Source organism: Lepisosteus platostomus, chromosome 15, assembly GCF_059453375.1.
Source record: "Lepisosteus platostomus isolate fLepPlt1 chromosome 15, fLepPlt1.hap1, whole genome shotgun sequence".
Classification (NCBI taxonomy): Eukaryota; Metazoa; Chordata; class Actinopteri; order Semionotiformes; family Lepisosteidae; genus Lepisosteus; species Lepisosteus platostomus.
Genome location: NC_142625.1, coordinates 571,566 through 593,450, shown reverse-complemented (window position 1 = coordinate 593,450; position 21,885 = coordinate 571,566). Strand labels below are relative to the sequence as shown.

The window sequence follows — 21,885 nt, the reverse complement described above, 5'->3', positions numbered from 1 at the left end:
GCGGGAAAGCGCACAGAGGGAGCACGGGAACCGAGAGGGCGAGAGAGAGACAGAACACAGAGACACACAGATGGACGAGGGACGAGGGACGAGACCCGAGAAGAAGGAGCTCCAGTCCACTCCGCTTGCTTGCTCGCTCGCTCGCTCGCTCGCTCGCTAGCTAGCTAGCTAGCTAGCTACCTACCTACGTCTGTCTTTTCACCGCTGAGAGAAGGTGGTGCACCGCTCCCGGAGGCGCTGCAATACCGGGCCGATGCGTGGAGAGGACGGAGCAAGCTCCTGATCCAGCTCCCTGTTCCAAAAATCCGTTTAATATGTGGTCCCCCGATGGGGGACGTATCAGATATTAAACTGATAAGAACAGATTTTTTTTTTTTTTTTATTACAAAAATACAAAATATACAAAACAATACATACAAGACACAGTTACCTACAACCCCCGACAACACACAGAAATTAACCTAAAGAAAAAAGACCCTTCCATCGTTCCTTTGCTGCAGAAAAACCCCACCGTGAGATATCCCACTTAACCCTTCTCCCAATATCGTGCTGAATTTTCCAAACTATTGTGTCCGGTGAATCCCCCTTCCCGTGCTCTACTAATTCTTTACGTGACATCCACAAAAACCATTTAACTAGACTGATAATGAGCCACAAAAGGAAACCACAGTTCCATTTACGTGGTCCCAGAACCCCTTTCAATACTATCTGTGCAGTCAAGTTAAAATCCGTACTCACTCTCTCCAACAACCATTCGCTCTTCTTCCATACCTGTTGTGAAAAGGTGCACCCCCAGAAAACATGCATGACTGTTTCGATCTCCGCGCAATCCGGGCGGGGACACCGATTTTGTCTCGAAAGACCGTGACTATGCAATGTCTCCCGGACCGGCATACGATTCCATCTGGCCAGCCAATTGAGGTCTTTTAACCTGTTGTCAAGACCAACAGGCTGAATTTGCCGCCAGCCTTCTTCCGAAACCCCGACCACTGCCGGGCCGGCCTTTGCGACCACTGTCCTGTATAAGGCCTTGTGGTCTAAGGACGCCCGCCCCTCCCTGGCTGCAGGGTACTTTTTCAGCCACTTTACGGCGTGCCTGTAGTGCGGGGGCAGCCTTTCGGCCTTAGGCGTCCTATTGGACCAAGCCACAAGGTGCCTCATCATGACAGATAACCACAGCTTTACGTAGCACACGCACAGGTGGTCAGGGTCCTCATGGAGGATCATACACAGGCCGGACACAAACAGGGTATCCAGTTTGGCCGGCAAATCTGGAACGGCCCTCCCCCCTTCCTCTACCGGTCTACACATGTGCACTCGGGCGATGTACTCATAACCCGCACCCCAGATGAACCGGAAGACTGCTCTAACGAGATCCCTCCTCATGCTGGCAGGTAAGGGAAACACCCTGGCCAGATGCACTAGCAATGGCAGGATGTCCACCTTGATTACTAGGACCTTCCCTGTATAGGAAAGTGTCCTATCCTGCCACATACCCAACCTCTGGTTTACCCGCCGAAGCTTGTCCTCCCAATTCAATCTCGCGGAATCGCCCGAGTGAAATCGGATGCCCAAGATCTTTAATGGACCCGGCTCCAGGGGGAGGCCCGCGACCTCGTCTCTCCTGTCCTTCCACTTGCCAAAGTACTTGATGGCACACTTGTCCCTGTTTAGACAGGACCCGGTGCCTGCTGAGAGGTCCTCCATCAACTCAAGTACCCGGTACATACTCCTTTCGGATGTAAGGAACAGTGAGATGTCGTCAGCATAGGCCGCGACTTTTACCTGCTCACCCCCACTGCCTGGAACCACCACGCCCTCAATCAGGGGATCCTTGTGAATTGCTAGGAGGAGGGGCTCGGTGTACAGGACGTAAAGGAGGGGAGACAGGGGACAACCCTGCCTCACCCCACAACCGACCGGCACTCCCGCTCCCAACCTCCCGTTGATGCACACCCGTGATACCACACCATTGTAAAGTGTCTTGATCCACCTGATGAAGGCATGGCTCAAGCCCAGCCGCGCCAGAACCTCCCAGAGGAAGGCATGGTGAACCCTATCAAAGGCCTTACTCTGGTCGAGACTGACCAGCATGAGCTCTAGGTTCCGATCTTCTACCCAGGCAACCGTGTCTCTGATGAGATGGAGATTCCAAGCTATTTTCCGGCCCTCTACACTGCAAGTCTGGTGCTTACTAACCAGATCTGGCATCACCTTCCTCAGCCTCCTACCCAGTACTCTTGCCAAGATCTTATAATCGGTGCAGAGTAACTGGATCGGCCTCCAGTTTTCCAGATCTGCCTTATCACCCTTTTTGAAGATAAGAGACAAGACTCCTACCTTCATTGTTGTTCCCATCTCCCCGACTTGCAGTATTTCCCGGAAGACCTCCATGAGCATGGGCTGAAGCGTGTCCCAAAAGGCAACATAGAAATCTATGGGCAGGCCGTCGACGCCGGGGGCGGTTCCCCGACGCAGGCCGGCCATGGCTTCCTTCACCTCCGCGGCCGTTAGATCCCCGTCCAAGCCCAGAGGAACCTCAGTTCGCCCGTCTATGCCCGTCAACCACTTCTCCCAACGGCCCGCGTCCACGGGTTTTTCCGCAAACAAGGACCTGTAAAACTCCGAGGCGCACTCCTCCATTTCAAGCCCATCCTGTGTTACTGAGCCATCCACCTTCCGTAGCGCCTCGAAGCTGGTCCTTGCCTGCCGCGCGCGGACCGCGCCGAAGAAGTGGGACGAGCACTTCTCATGGCTTTCCAAAAGCTCACCCTTGAGCCTGAACAGGAACTCTCTAGCTCGCGAGGACCAGGTCTCGCTCAAAGCGTGCCGGATTTCTGTGGCTTTTGCTGCGTCGAAGGAACCACCCTCATTAAACGCCACATATAGGCCTTCTAGCTCTTTTTGTAAATTAGCTAGCGCCGCCTTACCCACAGATCTCCTGTGCCTACAGTAACTCACGGAGGCCTTGGCGATGGCCTTTTTACAGGCCTCCCACCAGAGGACCGCCGTAGGAAACCTCCACCGTTTCCTCTGGAAGCCGCACAGCAGGTCAACTATCCGAGTAAGATATTTCTCCTCGGACAGGACCTGCGTGTTCAGCTTCCAGTGCTGTGGTCTTGTCCGGAAACCATCAGAGGTCACAGTTGCCGACAGTAAGAGGTGGTCAGAGAACCATACTGGAACCACCTGCCTGGCCCGAGTCACCCCTTTTAGGGTGGTGAATACATAATCTAGCCTTCGGAATATCCCTCGCCCATTACTCCAGGTATAAGCCTTGGAGGCCGGGCCAAAATCACCAAAACAGTCATGCAGTTTGAAACGTTGTGCAATCTCACGCAGACCACTCACTCCCGAACCACTCACATCACCGAGATCGATGTTAAAATCTCCACCCATCAGTACCACTCTATTTGTATAGAGGAGGGGCTCTAACTCTCTCAGGAAGGCCCCCTGAAGGCGCCTATCCGCTGGTGCATACACTCCAATCACACGCACACGCATACACTCCCACACACCATCCACTACCAACAGCCTCCCTGGAATTACAGAGACAACCTCGCTTGGAGAGAAATTAGGAGTCCCGCAAAGGATCCCCACCCCCGAGGAATGCACACCCCCCACACTCCACCAAGAGTCCCCAGTACGCCAGTCCTTCCTGAATTCGGACACGTCTCTCTCTGATCCGAGGTGGACTTCTTGTAGGAAACAAAAAGAAAACCGCCTTTCAGCCAGGAATTCAAAGACGCCGTTACGTTTGATCTTATCTTTAAGACCCCTGGTGTTAATGGAGCAGAGAATGCACTCTGCCTCGAGAGGGGGGGAGGTTCCCATCTCTCTCGCTCATGAAAGTAGCCTTCAATACAGTGAACCCAGAAGGCCATGCAGGGCATCTTCCATACCGTCTACATTTGGCGACATAGCGTCGCTGAGAGATGTAACGGGGGAAAAGGACGGGGGAGATTCTTCCTGAGCCGTTACACCGCTGAGGGGCAGTGAGGCGTCCGAGTCCGAATCGGAGGATCTCTCAGGCTGTAGACAAAGTTCGGAGCCAATCGCCACGTCCCCGGGCATTACGACCTGGGGGCGTGCGACAGAAACGTGGGTGGTTACTGACCCCCCTGCTTCAGATGTGGGTTGGGGGGGTTCTCTCTCCTCCTCTTCCCCTTCCTCTACCGGGCCTGGGTCTTTTGGAGAGTCGTTGTCCTCCTCTTCCGCAGGACTCCCCACTACCTCTCCCTCAATGCTGGGGTCTTCCTCCATTTCCCGGCTCTCGTCTGGATTATAGTCTCCCTCCTTTTGAGGCTGTACCTCTGAATCAGAGTAGTCTTCCTCTTCCATGCCAGCCTCTTCCTCCGACGGAATGTCAATCTCTTTGTACTTCTTCTCTACCACCCCTGTGTTGTCTTCGTCCGAGGCGGTTCTCTCCCTCTTCTTTGACTTTTTTCCCCTCCTTTTTGGTTTCATCCAGCCGGATTCTGAGGGTTCCTTCTCCCCGGGTTCCTCATTCGCTCCCATCTCCGGTAATCCAGCGAGGAGGTCCTGCCTACCCGATCTGGACGCCTGGGGCTCCGGGTCCAAAACCTGAGCCAGAGCATCAGTGCCAACCTCCTGGAGGGCAAGATCTTCATTCAGGTGAGTGCCCTCTTCATCGTTCCTCCTTGTTCTCACCGATGGTCCGGCTTGTTCCTCTCCCTTGTCTGCAACTACGGACGCAAAGGTCTTAATTTTCTGCGGGCACGCCCTATACATGTGGCCTTGTTCCCCGCACAGGTTGCACACCCTGGCCTCACGGCAGGACACTGCCGAGTGCCCGACCTGACCGCAGCGCCTGCAAAGCTGTTCCGTGCAGTCTGCTACCACATGTCCTTCCTGGCCACACTTCCTACAGGTTTTAGGCTGCCCAGCGTAACTCAAATACCCCTTATTTGGCCCGATATAAAAGGATGCCGGAGGGTGTAGCACCCCCCCAGGGGAGGTCTTACACGGCCGAAACCTTGCCATATACCGTCTCTTAAAAGTCCATATATCTTCCTCATCCAAGATTTTCTTCCCCTCCCCTTGGATATCAAGGTATCTTCTTAGGAAGATGGCTATATCAATCTCGGGCACATGAGGGTTATACATATGCACAGTTACTGGTCTCAACTCCCGGGCGAACAGAGGTTCAATAATAAATTTTGCAAGAGGGTCAATTTCCTTCAAGTCGTTAGCCATATCCCACACCCTTCGGCATTCGTAGTTCGTAGTCAACGTGACATCATAGATATTCTTCACCTGAAAATCCTGTACTCCCAAAATATTGATCTTCTTAATGTTCAACACATCGAACAAAATCTTTCTCTCGAACTGTGTCCTGACCATCCATACTCCCGCATCCTCTTTCTTCTTTAAGATAAAGCGCACCGTGCACCTCATCTGTCCCTCACGGGACAGAGGGTTCACGGTCGCTAAAAAAGGATCCCACTCACCGGCCGCCGTCATCTGGGAGCCCCACCTTCACCCCCTGGGCTCAACCCAGAGCGATTCCAGTGGTGGCTCGTGAATCCGGTTCCCCCAGGTGTTGGTCCAATGCCTTCTTCCCGGTCGTCTGCGCCTTCGTAGGATCCTTCCGTCTGTATTCCTCCGTCTCTCCTCTGCCGCCCTTCTCGTCTCTTTTGAATCGTCCAGCCGCGGTCAGGCCACGCGCCTTCTGATCTTGGCCAAAAGGCCGAGAAGCGATGCCCACAAAGGCGCGGACCGACGCGCGGGCGTTCCGCTGGCGCACAGTGGCGCAGGCCGACTCCTCTGGAGCCCGGGACCCGCGCAGCCGCCGGCCTCCCTGCAGCCAGAGGCCTGCCGCGGGACTCTGCTCCCCCTCTCTCTTGCCTGCCCGCCTGCCTTCCTGCCAGTCCCGGGCGGGGGCCCTGCTCTTTGATCTTCTGTCAACGGCCCGACAACGACCGCAGCCGCAGGGGGCGCCAGCCGCCCGGCCTCCTTAGCTTAGGCCCCTCCCACCGGCAGCAGCTGCGCCCAACCGGCTGCAAGCGAAAGCCGAGCGCCAGCACCTGCGGGCAGAGGCAAGGGGCAGCTCTCTCTCGGGAGGGAGGGACGGGGACGCGCGCGCGCGCGCACACACGCCTGCCTGCCTGCCTGCCGAAAAAAAAGAAAGAAAAGGTGGATATACTAAGTTTTTGGGAGGGAAAACGCCCAGCTGTCGAAAGGGGCCCGCCTGCAGGGACGGGGACGGACACACACACAAGCAAGCAAGCAAGCAAGCAAGCAAGCAAGCCACGCCTGCCTCCCTGGGAAAAGGCTGAAAAACCTAAGTTTTTTGGAGGGAAAACGCACGGGAGCCGAAAAGGGGGCCGGCCTGCTTGCCCAGAGAGTCGAGACGCGGGAAAGCGCACAGAGGGAGCACGGGAACCGAGAGGGCGAGAGAGAGACAGAACACAGAGACACACAGATGGACGAGGGACGAGGGACGAGACCCGAGAAGAAGGAGCTCCAGTCCACTCCGCTTGCTTGCTCGCTCGCTCGCTCGCTCGCTCGCTCGCTAGCTAGCTAGCTAGCTAGCTACCTACCTACGTCTGTCTTTTCACCGCTGAGAGAAGGTGGTGCACCGCTCCCGGAGGCGCTGCAATACCGGGCCGATGCGTGGAGAGGACGGAGCAAGCTCCTGATCCAGCTCCCTGTTCCAAAAATCCGTTTAATATGTGGTCCCCCGATGGGGGACGTATCAGATATTAAACTGATAAGAACAGATTTTTTTTTTTTTTTTTTTTTTATTATAAAAGAGTACAAAAAACCGTCACATTATACTACCCACCAATGTCCTCACACCCATGTGATCAAACCCTTCCACCTTTCTTTCGATGCTGCGAACCCCCATCTGATAATGTCCCATCTGATCCGACGGGTTATGTCCGTCTTCACCCGTCTGTGGATTCCGGCGACCGACACCTCCACCCCGTGCCTGATCAGTTCAGTTCGGGCATCCCACACGAAGATTTTCGTGATGCTGATCAGGAGCCACAGGAGGAAGCTCGTATTCCAGTTGCGGGAACCGGGTACGCCCTTCATCACTGTGCGCAGTGACAGCGAGCCATCCAGACCAACCTGTGCGAAAAGCCGTTTGCTCGAACTCCAGACTCTCTGCACAAACCCGCACTCCCAAAATACGTGACTCACGGTCTCTTCACCTGTGCAGCCATGTCTTGGGCACTGACTCTGTTTCGCCAGGCCATGAGCATGCATCACTGCCCTCACCGCCATACGACCCCATACTCCAAGCCAGTTCAGATCCTTGAGCTTATTGTCCAGGCCCTTGGGTTGGGCCTGCTGCCAGATCTCTCTTGACACACCCGGAATCGCTGGCCGCTCTGACGTCAGGATGATTTTGTACATCAGTCGGTGATTTAGCGTTGTCGTGCCTTCTTTGACCTCCGGGTGCGCCCGCAGCCACCGCACTGCGTGACGGTAGTGCGGTGGGAGTCGCTCTGCCTTTGGGGTCCTGTTGTTCCAGACGGTCAAGTGACGCATGCTCGCCGTGAGCCAAAGGCTCACAAATCGACTGCACAGGTGGGGCGGGTTTTCGTGCAGGATCACACACAGGCTGGCCGTAAACGCACAGTCCAGTTTTACTGGAAAATCCACGATCCCCCTCCCACCATCTTCTATGGGCCTGCACATATCTGGTCTCTTAATGCGCTCATAGGTTTGACCCCACACGAACCCGAAAATAAGCCTGGTCAGCTCCTTCCGTTTTCCGACAGGTAGGGGGTACACTACCGCCAGGTGAAGCAGAAGGGGCAGGATCTCAACCTTCAGCACCAGCGCCTTCCCGATCCACGTCAAGGACCGCTTCTGCCAAAGGCCCAGTTTCTGACTCACTTTCCGGAACCTGGCCTCCCAGTTCAGGGTGGGGGGGTCCGAGTTGTGAAAAAGGACCCCCAGGATTTTCATCGGCCCTGTCGTCCTCGTTAAGCCACCCAAGGTCTTTGGTTCACACAACCAGGTCCCGAACAGCTTCACCAGGCTTTTGGCACGGTTCAAACGGGCGCCGGTGCCTCTAGAAAAATCCTCCACAATGGCCAGGGCTCTTCCCAAGCTACTTTCAGAGCTCAGGAAGAGCGTGACGTCATCCGCGTAGGCGGCGATCTTGACCGCCTGCCCCCCGCCACCTGGCACTTGAATGCCTTGTACTCCGGGGTCTTTCCGTAGCTCGTCCAACAACAGTTCCAGGAAAATGACGTACAACAGGGGAGAAAGCGGACAGCCTTGTCGCACACCACAGCTTACAGGGATGCTCCTTCCTACTACGCCGTTGACACATACCCGGGATTTGGCACCATTATATAGCGCCTTGACCCACTTGACGAATGTCTCCGGTAGGCCTTTCTTGCGCAAGAGTGCCCACAAGATCTCATGATGGACCCGGTCGAAAGCCTTCGTCTGATCCAGGCTCACCAGCATGAGTGGCAGGCCTCTGTCCTCCACCCAAGCGATGACATCTCGGGTCAGCTGGAGGTTCCAGCTGATCTTGCGTCCTGCCACGCTGCATGTCTGGTCCGCCCGGACCATCACTGGCATTACCGTTCTCAGGCGGCCTCCCAACACCCTGGCCAAGATCTTGTAGTCAGTGCACAGGAGCTGGATAGGCCGCCAATTCCCCAGGTCCGCCCTGTCTCCTCCTTTGTAGAGCAAGGAGACGATGCCGGTCTGCATACTAGAACCCAGGCTGCCCTTATCCAGGGCCTCGTTGAAAACCGGCACCAGGAAAGGCTCCAGTTGTTCCCAAAAGGCGTGGTAAAAGTCAGTCGGCAGGCCATCCGCGCCAGGGACAGTGCCCTTCTTCAGGCCGAGCATTGCGGTCTTGATTTCTGCCCCTGACACCGGCCCGACCAGTGTAGAGGGGTCCTCTACCACCTTCTCCACACCTTCCAGAAGCCTATCCCTGATGCTGGGATCCGTCTCCTTCTCCGCGAACAGGGTTGAGTAAAATCTTGTGGCACACTCCAGCATCCCGGGTATGTCCGTGGTTACAGTCCCGTCTTCCTTCCGAATGGCTTCAAAGAGCTTCCGCTCTTGTTTCTGCCGCACCACCCCAAAGAATTGGGGCGAGCAGCGTTCGTCTCCTTCCCGCCAAACTCCCTGAAGCCTAAAAAGGAAGTCTCTGGCTCTCTGTAACCACTTGTCTCTAAGCAGGCCTCTTACTTGTGCGATTCTCTCGCCGTTGAAGGCGCCCCCCTGGTTCAGCTGCTCGTACAGTGCCTCCAGCTCTTCTTGCAGTCTGGTACACTGGCGGTCCTCCAGGCTCCGCCGGATACAACAGTACCTCCTGGTGACCGAAGCGATGGTGTCTTTGCAGGCCTCCCACCAGTGTACCGCTGAACTAAAGAGTTCCCTCCTCTTCTCAAAGTCCTTCAGCACTGTCACAATCTTCTCTCGGTATCTCGCCTCTTGTAGAACCTGTTGGTTCAATTTCCAGTAGCCAGCCCGGAAACCGGGGTCCTCAATACCGAAAGAGACTGAGAGCAGCTGGTGGTCCGAGAACCAGGTAGGGGTCACCTGCCTGCTTAGAATCCTCCACTTTGCAGTAGAAAGGACATAGTCCAGGCGTCTGAAAATTCCCTTTCCATCATCCCAGGTGTGGTGTGCAGTGTTGGCAAACCCGTCCCGCAGGCTGAAGTCCGTAATTAAGGACCTCAACAGGTGAACTCCCTCGCCGTGCGAATCCCCCAGGTCGATGTTGAAATCACCGCCCACGATCAGCTCTCTGTTGGTATACAGCAGGGGCTCCAAATCTCTCAAGAAGGAGCCCTGCTGACGTCTGTCTGCTGGGACGTACACACTGATAAGTCTAATCTTGATGTTTTTCCAGTTCCCGTCCACTACCAGCAGACGTCCTGGGATCACCGAGCTGACCGTGTGAGCGGTGAACCCTGGCGAACCGCACAGGATGCCGACGCCAGAGGAGTTCACCCCTCCGACGCTCCACCAAGAAGGACCCTTCCTCCACTCCTTCGAGAAGGTCCTGACGTCGTCAAGGCCCTTTAAATGGACTTCCTGGACAAAACACAAATCCAAGTTCCTGCGGGACAGGTACTTGAAGACTGCCGCTCGCTTCTCCCGTGCCCTCAAACCCCTCACGTTAGCAGTTGCTACCGTGAAGGTCATGGTGGATCTGGGGGGGCGTCACTCTCCATTCCTATTTCGGGGCCGGGCTCGGATGAGCTCTCCGCCCCTGATGTACTGCCGCTGTCAGATGTTTCCAGGAACTGTCGGGGCGTCCAAGGGCTCGCGTCCGACTCCTGCACAGGAGTGGGTGTGTCGGGCGCACCGCCAGTGTACGGGCTGTCGCCTGCCAGTGCAGCCAACGGCACTGAGAAGGCAGCCCGGCCAGGTCCATCCCCTTGTCCTGGGGGAAGAGATTCTACCGCGCTCTCAGGCTCCGAGTCGCTTGTCTCCGACTGGGGCTCTTCCTCCTCCATCCTCTCGGGTTCTGACGTCTCTTCCTGTAGATCTTCCAGCTCTGCTCTTTCCGCCGTCTTTTTCTTCTTCTCCTGAGTCGCCTTCTTTGCCTTCCCGTCCCGCTGCCGCTTTTGCTTCTTCATCCCCGAGGGCGCTAGGACCGTCATCCTCTCTTCCTCTAATGGCGCCATCACCACCGATGTTTCGACCGCCCTCGGGGCCTTCACCACGTCCGCCCATCTTGGGCCGGCACCTCCTGCCTCCCTTGATGTTCCCGGCCGTACGTCTGTCTCCGTCTCCAGTCCTCCTGTCTTCCCCTGTCCGGCCTCCAACTGTTGCCTTCCTCCTTTCCTCGCTTTCCTCCCGGAAAGCTCCCCCTCTTCTCTTGGGTCATCCTCCACCTGTTCTTCCCCCGCCAGAGCTGCCCCCTCATACAAGGCTCTGTTGTAGTCGGCATCTCTACGGTTGCACTGGCGGTACAGATGCCCCGTAGCACCACACAGCGAGCACTCCTTCGTTGGGCACCGCTGCGTTGTGTGGTCCCGGCTGTGACACTTCATACACTCCGTGGTCTTGCAAGCCTCTTCACGATGCCCATACTCCCGACATCTGCGGCAAAAATCTGGCTGGTTCCAGTAAAATAAGTACCCCCTACCTGAACCGATTGCGAAGGTGGCCGGTGGGTGGGAGAAGCCATCCTCGGACCTGGGCTCCTTGCGCAACTCGACTTCATATTTTCGTCTCCCCGCCCATACGGTCTTCCGATCCCGAATCGTCACAGGCCTGCTCACCACGTCCACATACCGCCGCAAAAAGGTGGTAACGTCGGCGTCGGGGATGAACGGGTTAAACATGTGGACTATCACCCACCTCTTGTTGTTTCCTTGCAGTCCTGTGCACTCATACTCACGGAGCTTCCCCTCTTGTTGGGCTTGCAGTACCTTTTTCACCGTGTTCTGGTAAATCCTGGCGTCCATGAAGGTGGTGTCCATGTATCGCTGTACCCGGTTCCCCTGCAAACATAGGATCTCCTCCACTGCAACTCCCAGATCCCTGAAAAGGACATCCTCTTCAAAGGCCTCTCTCCCAGGCATCTCCGTCTCCGCTCTCCAGTAAAAGCGGATGGTCCACTTCAGGTTGGGATCCCCGCCAGCCCTCCTCGCCATCCCGGGGTCCGCAGCCATCGTGAGCGCAGCCTTTCGGCTGCCGAAGCAGCCTACTCACCCCAAGTGAAACAAACAAACGTAGAAAACGCAGTCCACAATCCAAAAGGTAGTCCAAAATCCGGTCCGGGGTCCAAAATCCAAGTAGTCCTTCCGCACTCCAAATGTGGTGTTCTTTGTCCCTCCTCTTTCCTCGACCTTAGGCAAAAGGCCGAGAAGCGATGCCCACAAAGGCGCGGACCGACGCGCGGGCGTTCCGCTGGCGCACAGTGGCGCAGGCCGACTCCTCTGGAGCCCGGGACCCGCGCAGCCGCCGGCCTCCCTGCAGCCAGAGGCCTGCCGCGGGACTCTGCTCCCCCTCTCTCTTGCCTGCCCGCCTGCCTTCCTGCCAGTCCCGGGCGGGGGCCCTGCTCTTTGATCTTCTGTCAACGGCCCGACAACGACCGCAGCCGCAGGGGGCGCCAGCCGCCCGGCCTCCTTAGCTTAGGCCCCTCCCACCGGCAGCAGCTGCGCCCAACCGGCTGCAAGCGAAAGCCGAGCGCCAGCACCTGCGGGCAGAGGCAAGGGGCAGCTCTCTCTCGGGAGGGAGGGACGGGGACGCGCGCGCGCGCGCACACACGCCTGCCTGCCTGCCTGCCGAAAAAAAAGAAAGAAAAGGTGGATATACTAAGTTTTTGGGAGGGAAAACGCCCAGCTGTCGAAAGGGGCCCGCCTGCAGGGACGGGGACGGACACACACACAAGCAAGCAAGCAAGCAAGCAAGCAAGCAAGCCACGCCTGCCTCCCTGGGAAAAGGCTGAAAAACCTAAGTTTTTTGGAGGGAAAACGCACGGGAGCCGAAAAGGGGGCCGGCCTGCTTGCCCAGAGAGTCGAGACGCGGGAAAGCGCACAGAGGGAGCACGGGAACCGAGAGGGCGAGAGAGAGACAGAACACAGAGACACACAGATGGACGAGGGACGAGGGACGAGACCCGAGAAGAAGGAGCTCCAGTCCACTCCGCTTGCTTGCTCGCTCGCTCGCTCGCTCGCTCGCTCGCTAGCTAGCTAGCTAGCTAGCTACCTACCTACGTCTGTCTTTTCACCGCTGAGAGAAGGTGGTGCACCGCTCCCGGAGGCGCTGCAATACCGGGCCGATGCGTGGAGAGGACGGAGCAAGCTCCTGATCCAGCTCCCTGTTCCAAAAATCCGTTTAATATGTGGTCCCCCGATGGGGGACGTATCAGATATTAAACTGATAAGAACAGATTTTTTTTTTTTTTATTACAAAAATACAAATTACTTCACACCAAATACCATTAAAACCAAAATAACTCAAACCCCCAAATCCAATACTCCAATACACCAAACATATACAAACCATCTATTAACATAATCCCACCCCTTATGCAAAACAACCAATCCCTCTTTTAATTCCAATTTATTCCCATACTCCACACCCCTCAAACCCAAAACAACCCTCATTCAATTCCCAAACTTTAACATAATGTCCCATACAACTCTTTACTTTACTCCATTTTTACCACCCTTGGACAAATTTACCTTTCTTCCATACTTTGCGGGCATTATTTTCCGTCTCCCATCGTTGCCCCCTTTGCTCCCTCCTCCACATCCAACCCCACCATTACTCTCTCCTTTTGCTGAAACTGATTCCGCTTTACTTTTTTCCCCCTTCATGGCCCCTACAGACCCTAAGGGTGGAAAGTTCTCTTCATTCAATTCAATTTCCTTTACCTTTCCTGTAAAATCAAAGTTCCACGAAATCCCCTGCAATGGCGCTTTTGGCCTCCCATCAGTGTACCCTCCCTTCTTCCATTCTTCCGTACACCGTTTCACATATTCTGCATGTTCCCTCTCCACATCGCTATCTGTAAAGTCACCAGTATACCATCCCTCATCTTTAATATCACTACCTCTTCCCTCCTCTGCTCTAGACTCTAACACCCTCATACCATTCTCTCTCGCCTCTCCATCTCTAAATACTGCCGCTTCCTTACTTTCCCTCATTACTTTCCCGACATTCACTCTCACACTTCCCACACATCCACCATCCTTTTTATTTTCCACAACTTCCACTTTTGCCTTCTCTGCTTGTATGCACTCCTTCGCCACCTCCACATGTTCACCCTTAACTCCCTTAATACGCCCACCCTCACCCTCCTTAACTAATTCCCTAACCTCACTAATCTCCCTACTCCTAAACACCTCATTCACTACACCTTCCTTATCTGCCCTTATCCCATCCTTTCCATTCTCCCCCCTGCTTCCCACACATTCTCCTGTACTCTTCCTTTCTACATCCTCCGCTTCCTGCGTCACACCTTGTGCAACCTCCTTACCCTCCTCCTGACCCCTAACCTTCGCCTCCACCCCTTCCTCACCAGATTCCACCCCTACCTTAACCTTCTCCATTCCCGTTTTTCCAAACTCCTCCTTATTCCCTGCACAATCTCCTTTACACATCCTTCCCACCTCCTCTACTTCCAAGCTCTCTGTTTCCATGTCATTTGTCACCTCCTTATCACACTTGCTCTCAGACTCACATTCCACTAAACTCTCAACCACAGTCACCGTATTTTCACTCCTCCCAACCTCACAATTGTCACCTATATTACCTTCCACTTCATCCTCCGCCGTACATTTATCACTTACAACTAAATCCCTCTCAGACACCTTAACACCCTGTCCTTCTTCCTCCTCCCTCTCTTTACTTCCAAGCCCACCCATCTCTTCCCGCACCTGCAAACTCTGCCCTTCTTCCCCTTCCACCTCGTGACCTTCACCACCCCCTCTCTTCACCACACAATTTTTATATAAATGCCCCAATCCCCCACACGAAAAACATTTAACCCCAATCTTGCATTCTTTCACTGTATGACCTTGAACAAAACATCTTCCACAAAACACTGTCGAACATTGTGCAGCAAAATGCCCCAATCTCCCACATCTTCTGCACACCAAGGGCTGTCCTGGATAGGACAGACAACCCACCCCTGTCCCGATCTCAAAAAACGGTGGAGGGTGTATCACCCCCGCTTCAACAGTTTCCCCAAAACGCAGTCTCATCCAAAAAACCCTTTTCCCAGTCCAAACCCCTTTAGGATCCCGTTCTCTCTGTCCATCCCCATGCAGAAACACAAAGCGTTGCAAAAAATCAACAATTTCCTCTTCTGAAACAAACGGATCAGAAATATGCACAGTCATCTTCCTCAGATCCCCTGCAAACATTGGGTCCACGGAGAAGAAGCTCAACGGAGCCTCCTCTCTCTTCTCCTGAATCTTCCCCAATAACTCAAAACACAAGTCACTAGAAACTAAAGTTAACTCAAAAATACCACGTTCACAAAAGTCTTGTAAGCATAAAATGTCCCGTAAACATAAACCCAAAACCTCTTCCAAAATCAAAGTCACAAACTTATCTCGAGTCCATCTTCCTGGTCCATCTCGTCTCCGCAGCACGAAGCGAAATGAATCCTTCCGTCGCTCCTTCCTCGCCCAGATGTATCCCGCCAACAGCTCCATGGCTCCAAACCTCGGCACCGCTTCCAAGCCCTCAGGAAACCTCCGTCGCCCTCTCGCTCCGACCAACAGCAACTGCAGAATCCTCGTCTCGGCTTCTTCAAATCTCCTGGCTCCAGCAAAACAGCACTCCACTCCTTCCCGTCACAGCATCCTTCTCCACGCCTTCCCGGCCCTCTGGACTAAGATCTGTGAGGACTGCGGACAAGCCACTTGAACTCTGATCTTAGCCAAAAGGCCGAGAAGCGATGCCCACAAAGGCGCGGACCGACGCGCGGGCGTTCCGCTGGCGCACAGTGGCGCAGGCCGACTCCTCTGGAGCCCGGGACCCGCGCAGCCGCCGGCCTCCCTGCAGCCAGAGGCCTGCCGCGGGACTCTGCTCCCCCTCTCTCTTGCCTGCCCGCCTGCCTTCCTGCCAGTCCCGGGCGGGGGCCCTGCTCTTTGATCTTCTGTCAACGGCCCGACAACGACCGCAGCCGCAGGGGGCGCCAGCCGCCCGGCCTCCTTAGCTTAGGCCCCTCCCACCGGCAGCAGCTGCGCCCAACCGGCTGCAAGCGAAAGCCGAGCGCCAGCACCTGCGGGCAGAGGCAAGGGGCAGCTCTCTCTCGGGAGGGAGGGACGGGGACGCGCGCGCGCGCGCACACACGCCTGCCTGCCTGCCTGCCGAAAAAAAAGAAAGAAAAGGTGGATATACTAAGTTTTTGGGAGGGAAAACGCCCAGCTGTCGAAAGGGGCCCGCCTGCAGGGACGGGGACGGACACACACACAAGCAAGCAAGCAAGCAAGCAAGCAAGCAAGCCACGCCTGCCTCCCTGGGAAAAGGCTGAAAAACCTAAGTTTTTTGGAGGGAAAACGCACGGGAGCCGAAAAGGGGGCCGGCCTGCTTGCCCAGAGAGTCGAGACGCGGGAAAGCGCACAGAGGGAGCACGGGAACCGAGAGGGCGAGAGAGAGACAGAACACAGAGACACACAGATGGACGAGGGACGAGGGACGAGACCCGAGAAGAAGGAGCTCCAGTCCACTCCGCTTGCTTGCTCGCTCGCTCGCTCGCTCGCTCGCTCGCTAGCTAGCTAGCTAGCTAGCTACCTACCTACGTCTGTCTTTTCACCGCTGAGAGAAGGTGGTGCACCGCTCCCGGAGGCGCTGCAATACCGGGCCGATGCGTGGAGAGGACGGAGCAAGCTCCTGATCCAGCTCCCTGTTCCAAAAATCCGTTTAATATGTGGTCCCCCGATGGGGGACGTATCAGATATTAAACTGATAAGAACAGATTTTTTTTTTTTTTTTTTTATTACAAAAATACAAAATATACAAAACAATACATACAAGACATAGTTACCTACAACCCCCGACAACACACAGAAATTAACCTAAAGAAAAAAGACCCTTCCATCGTTCCTTTGCTGCAGAAAAACCCCACCGTGAGATATCCCACTTAACCCTTCTCCCAATATCGTGCTGAATTTTCCAAACTATTGTGTCCGGTGAATCCCCCTTCCCGTGCTCTACTAATTCTTTACGTGACATCCACAAAAACCATTTAACTAGACTGATAATGAGCCACAAAAGGAAACCACAGTTCCATTTACGTGGTCCCAGAACCCCTTTCAATACTATCTGTGCAGTCAAGTTAAAATCCGTACTCACTCTCTCCAACAACCATTCGCTCTTCTTCCATACCTGTTGTGAAAAGGTGCACCCCCAGAAAACATGCATGACTGTTTCGATCTCCGCGCAATCCGGGCGGGGACACCGATTTTGTCTCGAAAGACCGTGACTATGCAATGTCTCCCGGACCGGCATACGATTCCATCTGGCCAGCCAATTAAGGTCTTTTAACCTGTTGTCAAGACCAACAGGCTGAATTTGCCGCCAGCCTTCTTCCGAAACCCCGACCACTGCCGGGCCGGCCTTTGCGACCACTGTCCTGTATAAGGCCTTGTGGTCTAAGGACGCCCGCCCCTCCCTGGCTGCAGGGTACTTTTTCAGCCACTTTACGGCGTGCCTGTAGTGCGGGGGCAGCCTTTCGGCCTTAGGCGTCCTATTGGACCAAGCCACAAGGTGCCTCATCATGACAGATAACCACAGCTTTACGTAGCACACGCACAGGTGGTCAGGGTCCTCATGGAGGATCATACACAGGCCGGACACAAACAGGGTATCCAGTTTGGCCGGCAAATCTGGAACGGCCCTCCCCCCTTCCTCTACCGGTCTACACATGTGCACTCGGGCGATGTACTCATAACCCGCACCCCAGATGAACCGGAAGACTGCTCTAACGAGATCCCTCCTCATGCTGGCAGGTAAGGGAAACACCCTGGCCAGATGCACTAGCAATGGCAGGATGTCCACCTTGATTACTAGGACCTTCCCTGTATAGGAAAGTGTCCTATCCTGCCACATACCCAACCTCTGGTTTACCCGCCGAAGCTTGTCCTCCCAATTCAATCTCGCGGAATCGCCCGAGTGAAATCGGATGCCCAAGATCTTTAATGGACCCGGCTCCAGGGGGAGGCCCGCGACCTCGTCTCTCCTGTCCTTCCACTTGCCAAAGTACTTGATGGCACACTTGTCCCTGTTTAGACAGGACCCGGTGCCTGCTGAGAGGTCCTCCATCAACTCAAGTACCCGGTACATACTCCTTTCGGATGTAAGGAACAGTGAGATGTCGTCAGCATAGGCCGCGACTTTTACCTGCTCACCCCCACTGCCTGGAACCACCACGCCCTCAATCAGGGGATCCTTGTGAATTGCTAGGAGGAGGGGCTCGGTGTACAGGACGTAAAGGAGGGGAGACAGGGGACAACCCTGCCTCACCCCACAACCGACCGGCACTCCCGCTCCCAACCTCCCGTTGATGCACACCCGTGATACCACACCATTGTAAAGTGTCTTGATCCACCTGATGAAGGCATGGCTCAAGCCCAGCCGCGCCAGAACCTCCCAGAGGAAGGCATGGTGAACCCTATCAAAGGCCTTACTCTGGTCGAGACTGACCAGCATGAGCTCTAGGTTCCGATCTTCTACCCAGGCAACCGTGTCTCTGATGAGATGGAGATTCCAAGCTATTTTCCGGCCCTCTACACTGCAAGTCTGGTGCTTACTAACCAGATCTGGCATCACCTTCCTCAGCCTCCTACCCAGTACTCTTGCCAAGATCTTATAATCGGTGCAGAGTAACTGGATCGGCCTCCAGTTTTCCAGATCTGCCTTATCACCCTTTTTGAAGATAAGAGACAAGACTCCTACCTTCATTGTTGTTCCCATCTCCCCGACTTGCAGTATTTCCCGGAAGACCTCCATGAGCATGGGCTGAAGCGTGTCCCAAAAGGCAACATAGAAATCTATGGGCAGGCCGTCGACGCCGGGGGCGGTTCCCCGACGCAGGCCGGCCATGGCTTCCTTCACCTCCGCGGCCGTTAGATCCCCGTCCAAGCCCAGAGGAACCTCAGTTCGCCCGTCTATGCCCGTCAACCACTTCTCCCAACGGCCCGCGTCCACGGGTTTTTCCGCAAACAAGGACCTGTAAAACTCCGAGGCGCACTCCTCCATTTCAAGCCCATCCTGTGTTACTGAGCCATCCACCTTCCGTAGCGCCTCGAAGCTGGTCCTTGCCTGCCGCGCGCGGACCGCGCCGAAGAAGTGGGACGAGCACTTCTCATGGCTTTCCAAAAGCTCACCCTTGAGCCTGAACAGGAACTCTCTAGCTCGCGAGGACCAGGTCTCGCTCAAAGCGTGCCGGATTTCTGTGGCTTTTGCTGCGTCGAAGGAACCACCCTCATTAAACGCCACATATAGGCCTTCTAGCTCTTTTTGTAAATTAGCTAGCGCCGCCTTACCCACAGATCTCCTGTGCCTACAGTAACTCACGGAGGCCTTGGCGATGGCCTTTTTACAGGCCTCCCACCAGAGGACCGCCGTAGGAAACCTCCACCGTTTCCTCTGGAAGCCGCACAGCAGGTCAACTATCCGAGTAAGATATTTCTCCTCGGACAGGACCTGCGTGTTCAGCTTCCAGTGCTGTGGTCTTGTCCGGAAACCATCAGAGGTCACAGTTGCCGACAGTAAGAGGTGGTCAGAGAACCATACTGGAACCACCTGCCTGGCCCGAGTCACCCCTTTTAGGGTGGTGAATACATAATCTAGCCTTCGGAATATCCCTCGCCCATTACTCCAGGTATAAGCCTTGGAGGCCGGGCCAAAATCACCAAAACAGTCATGCAGTTTGAAACGTTGTGCAATCTCACGCAGACCACTCACTCCCGAACCACTCACATCACCGAGATCGATGTTAAAATCTCCACCCATCAGTACCACTCTATTTGTATAGAGGAGGGGCTCTAACTCTCTCAGGAAGGCCCCCTGAAGGCGCCTATCCGCTGGTGCATACACTCCAATCACACGCACACGCATACACTCCCACACACCATCCACTACCAACAGCCTCCCTGGAATTACAGAGACAACCTCGCTTGGAGAGAAATTAGGAGTCCCGCAAAGGATCCCCACCCCCGAGGAATGCACACCCCCCACACTCCACCAAGAGTCCCCAGTACGCCAGTCCTTCCTGAATTCGGACACGTCTCTCTCTGATCCGAGGTGGACTTCTTGTAGGAAACAAAAAGAAAACCGCCTTTCAGCCAGGAATTCAAAGACGCCGTTACGTTTGATCTTATCTTTAAGACCCCTGGTGTTAATGGAGCAGAGAATGCACTCTGCCTCGGGAGGGGGGGAGGTTCCCATCTCTCTCGCTCATGAAAGTAGCCTTCAATACAGTGAACCCAGAAGGCCATGCAGGGCATCTTCCATACCGTCTACATTTGGCGACATAGCGTCGCTGAGAGATGTAACGGGGGAAAAGGACGGGGGAGATTCTTCCTGAGCCGTTACACCGCTGAGGGGCAGTGAGGCGTCCGAGTCCGAATCGGAGGATCTCTCAGGCTGTAGACAAAGTTCGGAGCCAATCGCCACGTCCCCGGGCATTACGACCTGGGGGCGTGCGACAGAAACGTGGGCGGTTACTGACCCCCCTGCTTCAGATGTAGGTTGGGGGGGTTCTCTCTCCTCCTCTTCCCCTTCATCTACCGGGCCTGGGTCTTTTGGAGAGTCGTTGTCCTCCTCTTCCGCAGGACTCCCCACTACCTCTCCCTCAATGCTGGGGTCTTCCTCCATTTCCCGGCTCTCGTCTGGATTATAGTCTCCCTCCTTTTGAGGCTGTACCTCTGAATCAGAGTAGTCTTCCTCTTCCATGCCAGCCTCTTCCTCCGACGGAATGTCGATCTCTTTGTACTTCTTCTCTACCACCCCTGTGTTGTCCTCGTCCGAGGCGGTTCTCTCCCTCTTCTTTGACTTTTTTCCCCTCCTTTTTGGTTTCATCCAGCCAGATTCTGAGGGTTCCTTCTCCCCGGGTTCCTCATTCGCTCCCATCTCCGGTAATCCAGCGAGGAGGTCCTGCATACCCGATCTGGACGCCTGGGGCTCTGGGTCCGAAACCTGAGCCAGAGCATCAGTGTCAACCTCCTGGAGGGCGAGATCTTCATTCAGGTGAGTGCCCTCTTCATCGTTCCTCCTTGTTCTCACTGATGGTCCGGCTTGTTCCTCTCCCCTGTCTGCAACTACGGACGCAAAGGTCTTAATTTTCTGCGGGCAAGCCCTATACATGTGGCCTTGTTCACCGCACAGGTTGCACACCCTGGCCTCACGGCAAGACACTGCCGAGTGCCCGACCTGACCGCAGCGCCTACAAAGCTGTTCCGTGCAGTCTGCTACCACATGTCCTTCCTGGCCACACTTCCTACAGGTTTTAGGCTGCCCAGCGTAACTCAGATACCCCTTATTTGGCCCGATATAAAAGGATGCCGGAGGGTGTAGCACCCCCCCAGGGGAGGTCTTACACGGCCGAAACCTTGCCATAAACCGTCTCTTAAAAGTCCATATATCTTCCTCATCCAAGATTTTCTTCCCCTCCCCTTGGATATCAAGGTATCTTCTTAGGAAGATGGCTATATCAACCTCGGGCACATGAGGGTTATACATATGCACAGTTACTGGTCTCAACTCCCGGGCGAACAGAGGTTCAATAATAAATTTCGCAAGAGGGTCAGTTTCCTTCAAGTCGTTAGCCCTATCCCACACCCTTCGGCATTCGTAGTTCGTAGTCAACGTGACATCATAGATATTCTTCACCTGAAAATCCTGAACTCCCAAAATATTGATCTTCTTAATGTTCAACACATCGAACAAAATCTTTCTCTCGAACTGTGTCCTGACCATCCATACTCCCGCATCCTCTTTCTTCTTTAAGATAAAGCGCACCGTGCACCTCATCTGTCCCTCACGGGACAGAGGGTTCACGGTCGCTAAAAAGGGATCCCACTCACCGGCCGCCGTCATCTGGGAGCCCCACCTTCACCCCCTGGGCTCAACCCAGAGCGATTCCAGTGGTGGCTCGTGAATCCGGTTCCCCCAGGTGTTGGTCCAATGCCTTCTTCCCGGTCGTCTGCGCCTTCGTAGGATCCTTCCGTCTGTATTCCTCCGTCTCTCCTCTGCCGCCCTTCTCGTCTCTTTTGAATCGTCCAGCCGCGGTCAGGCCACGCGCCTTCTGATCTTGGCCAAAAGGCCGAGAAGCGATGCCCACAAAGGCGCGGACCGACGCGCGGGCGTTCCGCTGGCGCACAGTGGCGCAGGCCGACTCCTCTGGAGCCCGGGACCCGCGCAGCCGCCGGCCTCCCTGCAGCCAGAGGCCTGCCGCGG

General features: G+C 55.1%; 4 non-coding genes across 4 annotated transcripts; all 4 read right to left on the bottom strand.

The window, feature by feature from the left end:
- Positions 1–212: 212 nt before the first annotated feature.
- On the bottom strand, positions 213–401 carry LOC148647411 (U2 spliceosomal RNA). Its single transcript, XR_015926858.1, has one exon. It is a non-coding gene; the product is annotated as a U2 spliceosomal RNA (small nuclear RNA).
- A 6,190-nt stretch (positions 402–6,591) lies between these two features.
- Positions 6,592–6,780, bottom strand: LOC148647410 (U2 spliceosomal RNA). Its single transcript, XR_015927001.1, has one exon. It is a non-coding gene; the product is annotated as a U2 spliceosomal RNA (small nuclear RNA).
- A 5,927-nt stretch (positions 6,781–12,707) lies between these two features.
- LOC148647409 (U2 spliceosomal RNA) lies at positions 12,708–12,895 on the bottom strand. The gene has a single exon (XR_015926947.1). It is a non-coding gene; the product is annotated as a U2 spliceosomal RNA (small nuclear RNA).
- A 3,355-nt stretch (positions 12,896–16,250) lies between these two features.
- LOC148647408 (U2 spliceosomal RNA) lies at positions 16,251–16,444 on the bottom strand. The gene has a single exon (XR_015926917.1). It is a non-coding gene; the product is annotated as a U2 spliceosomal RNA (small nuclear RNA).
- Between the last annotated feature and the right edge of the window lie 5,441 nt (positions 16,445–21,885).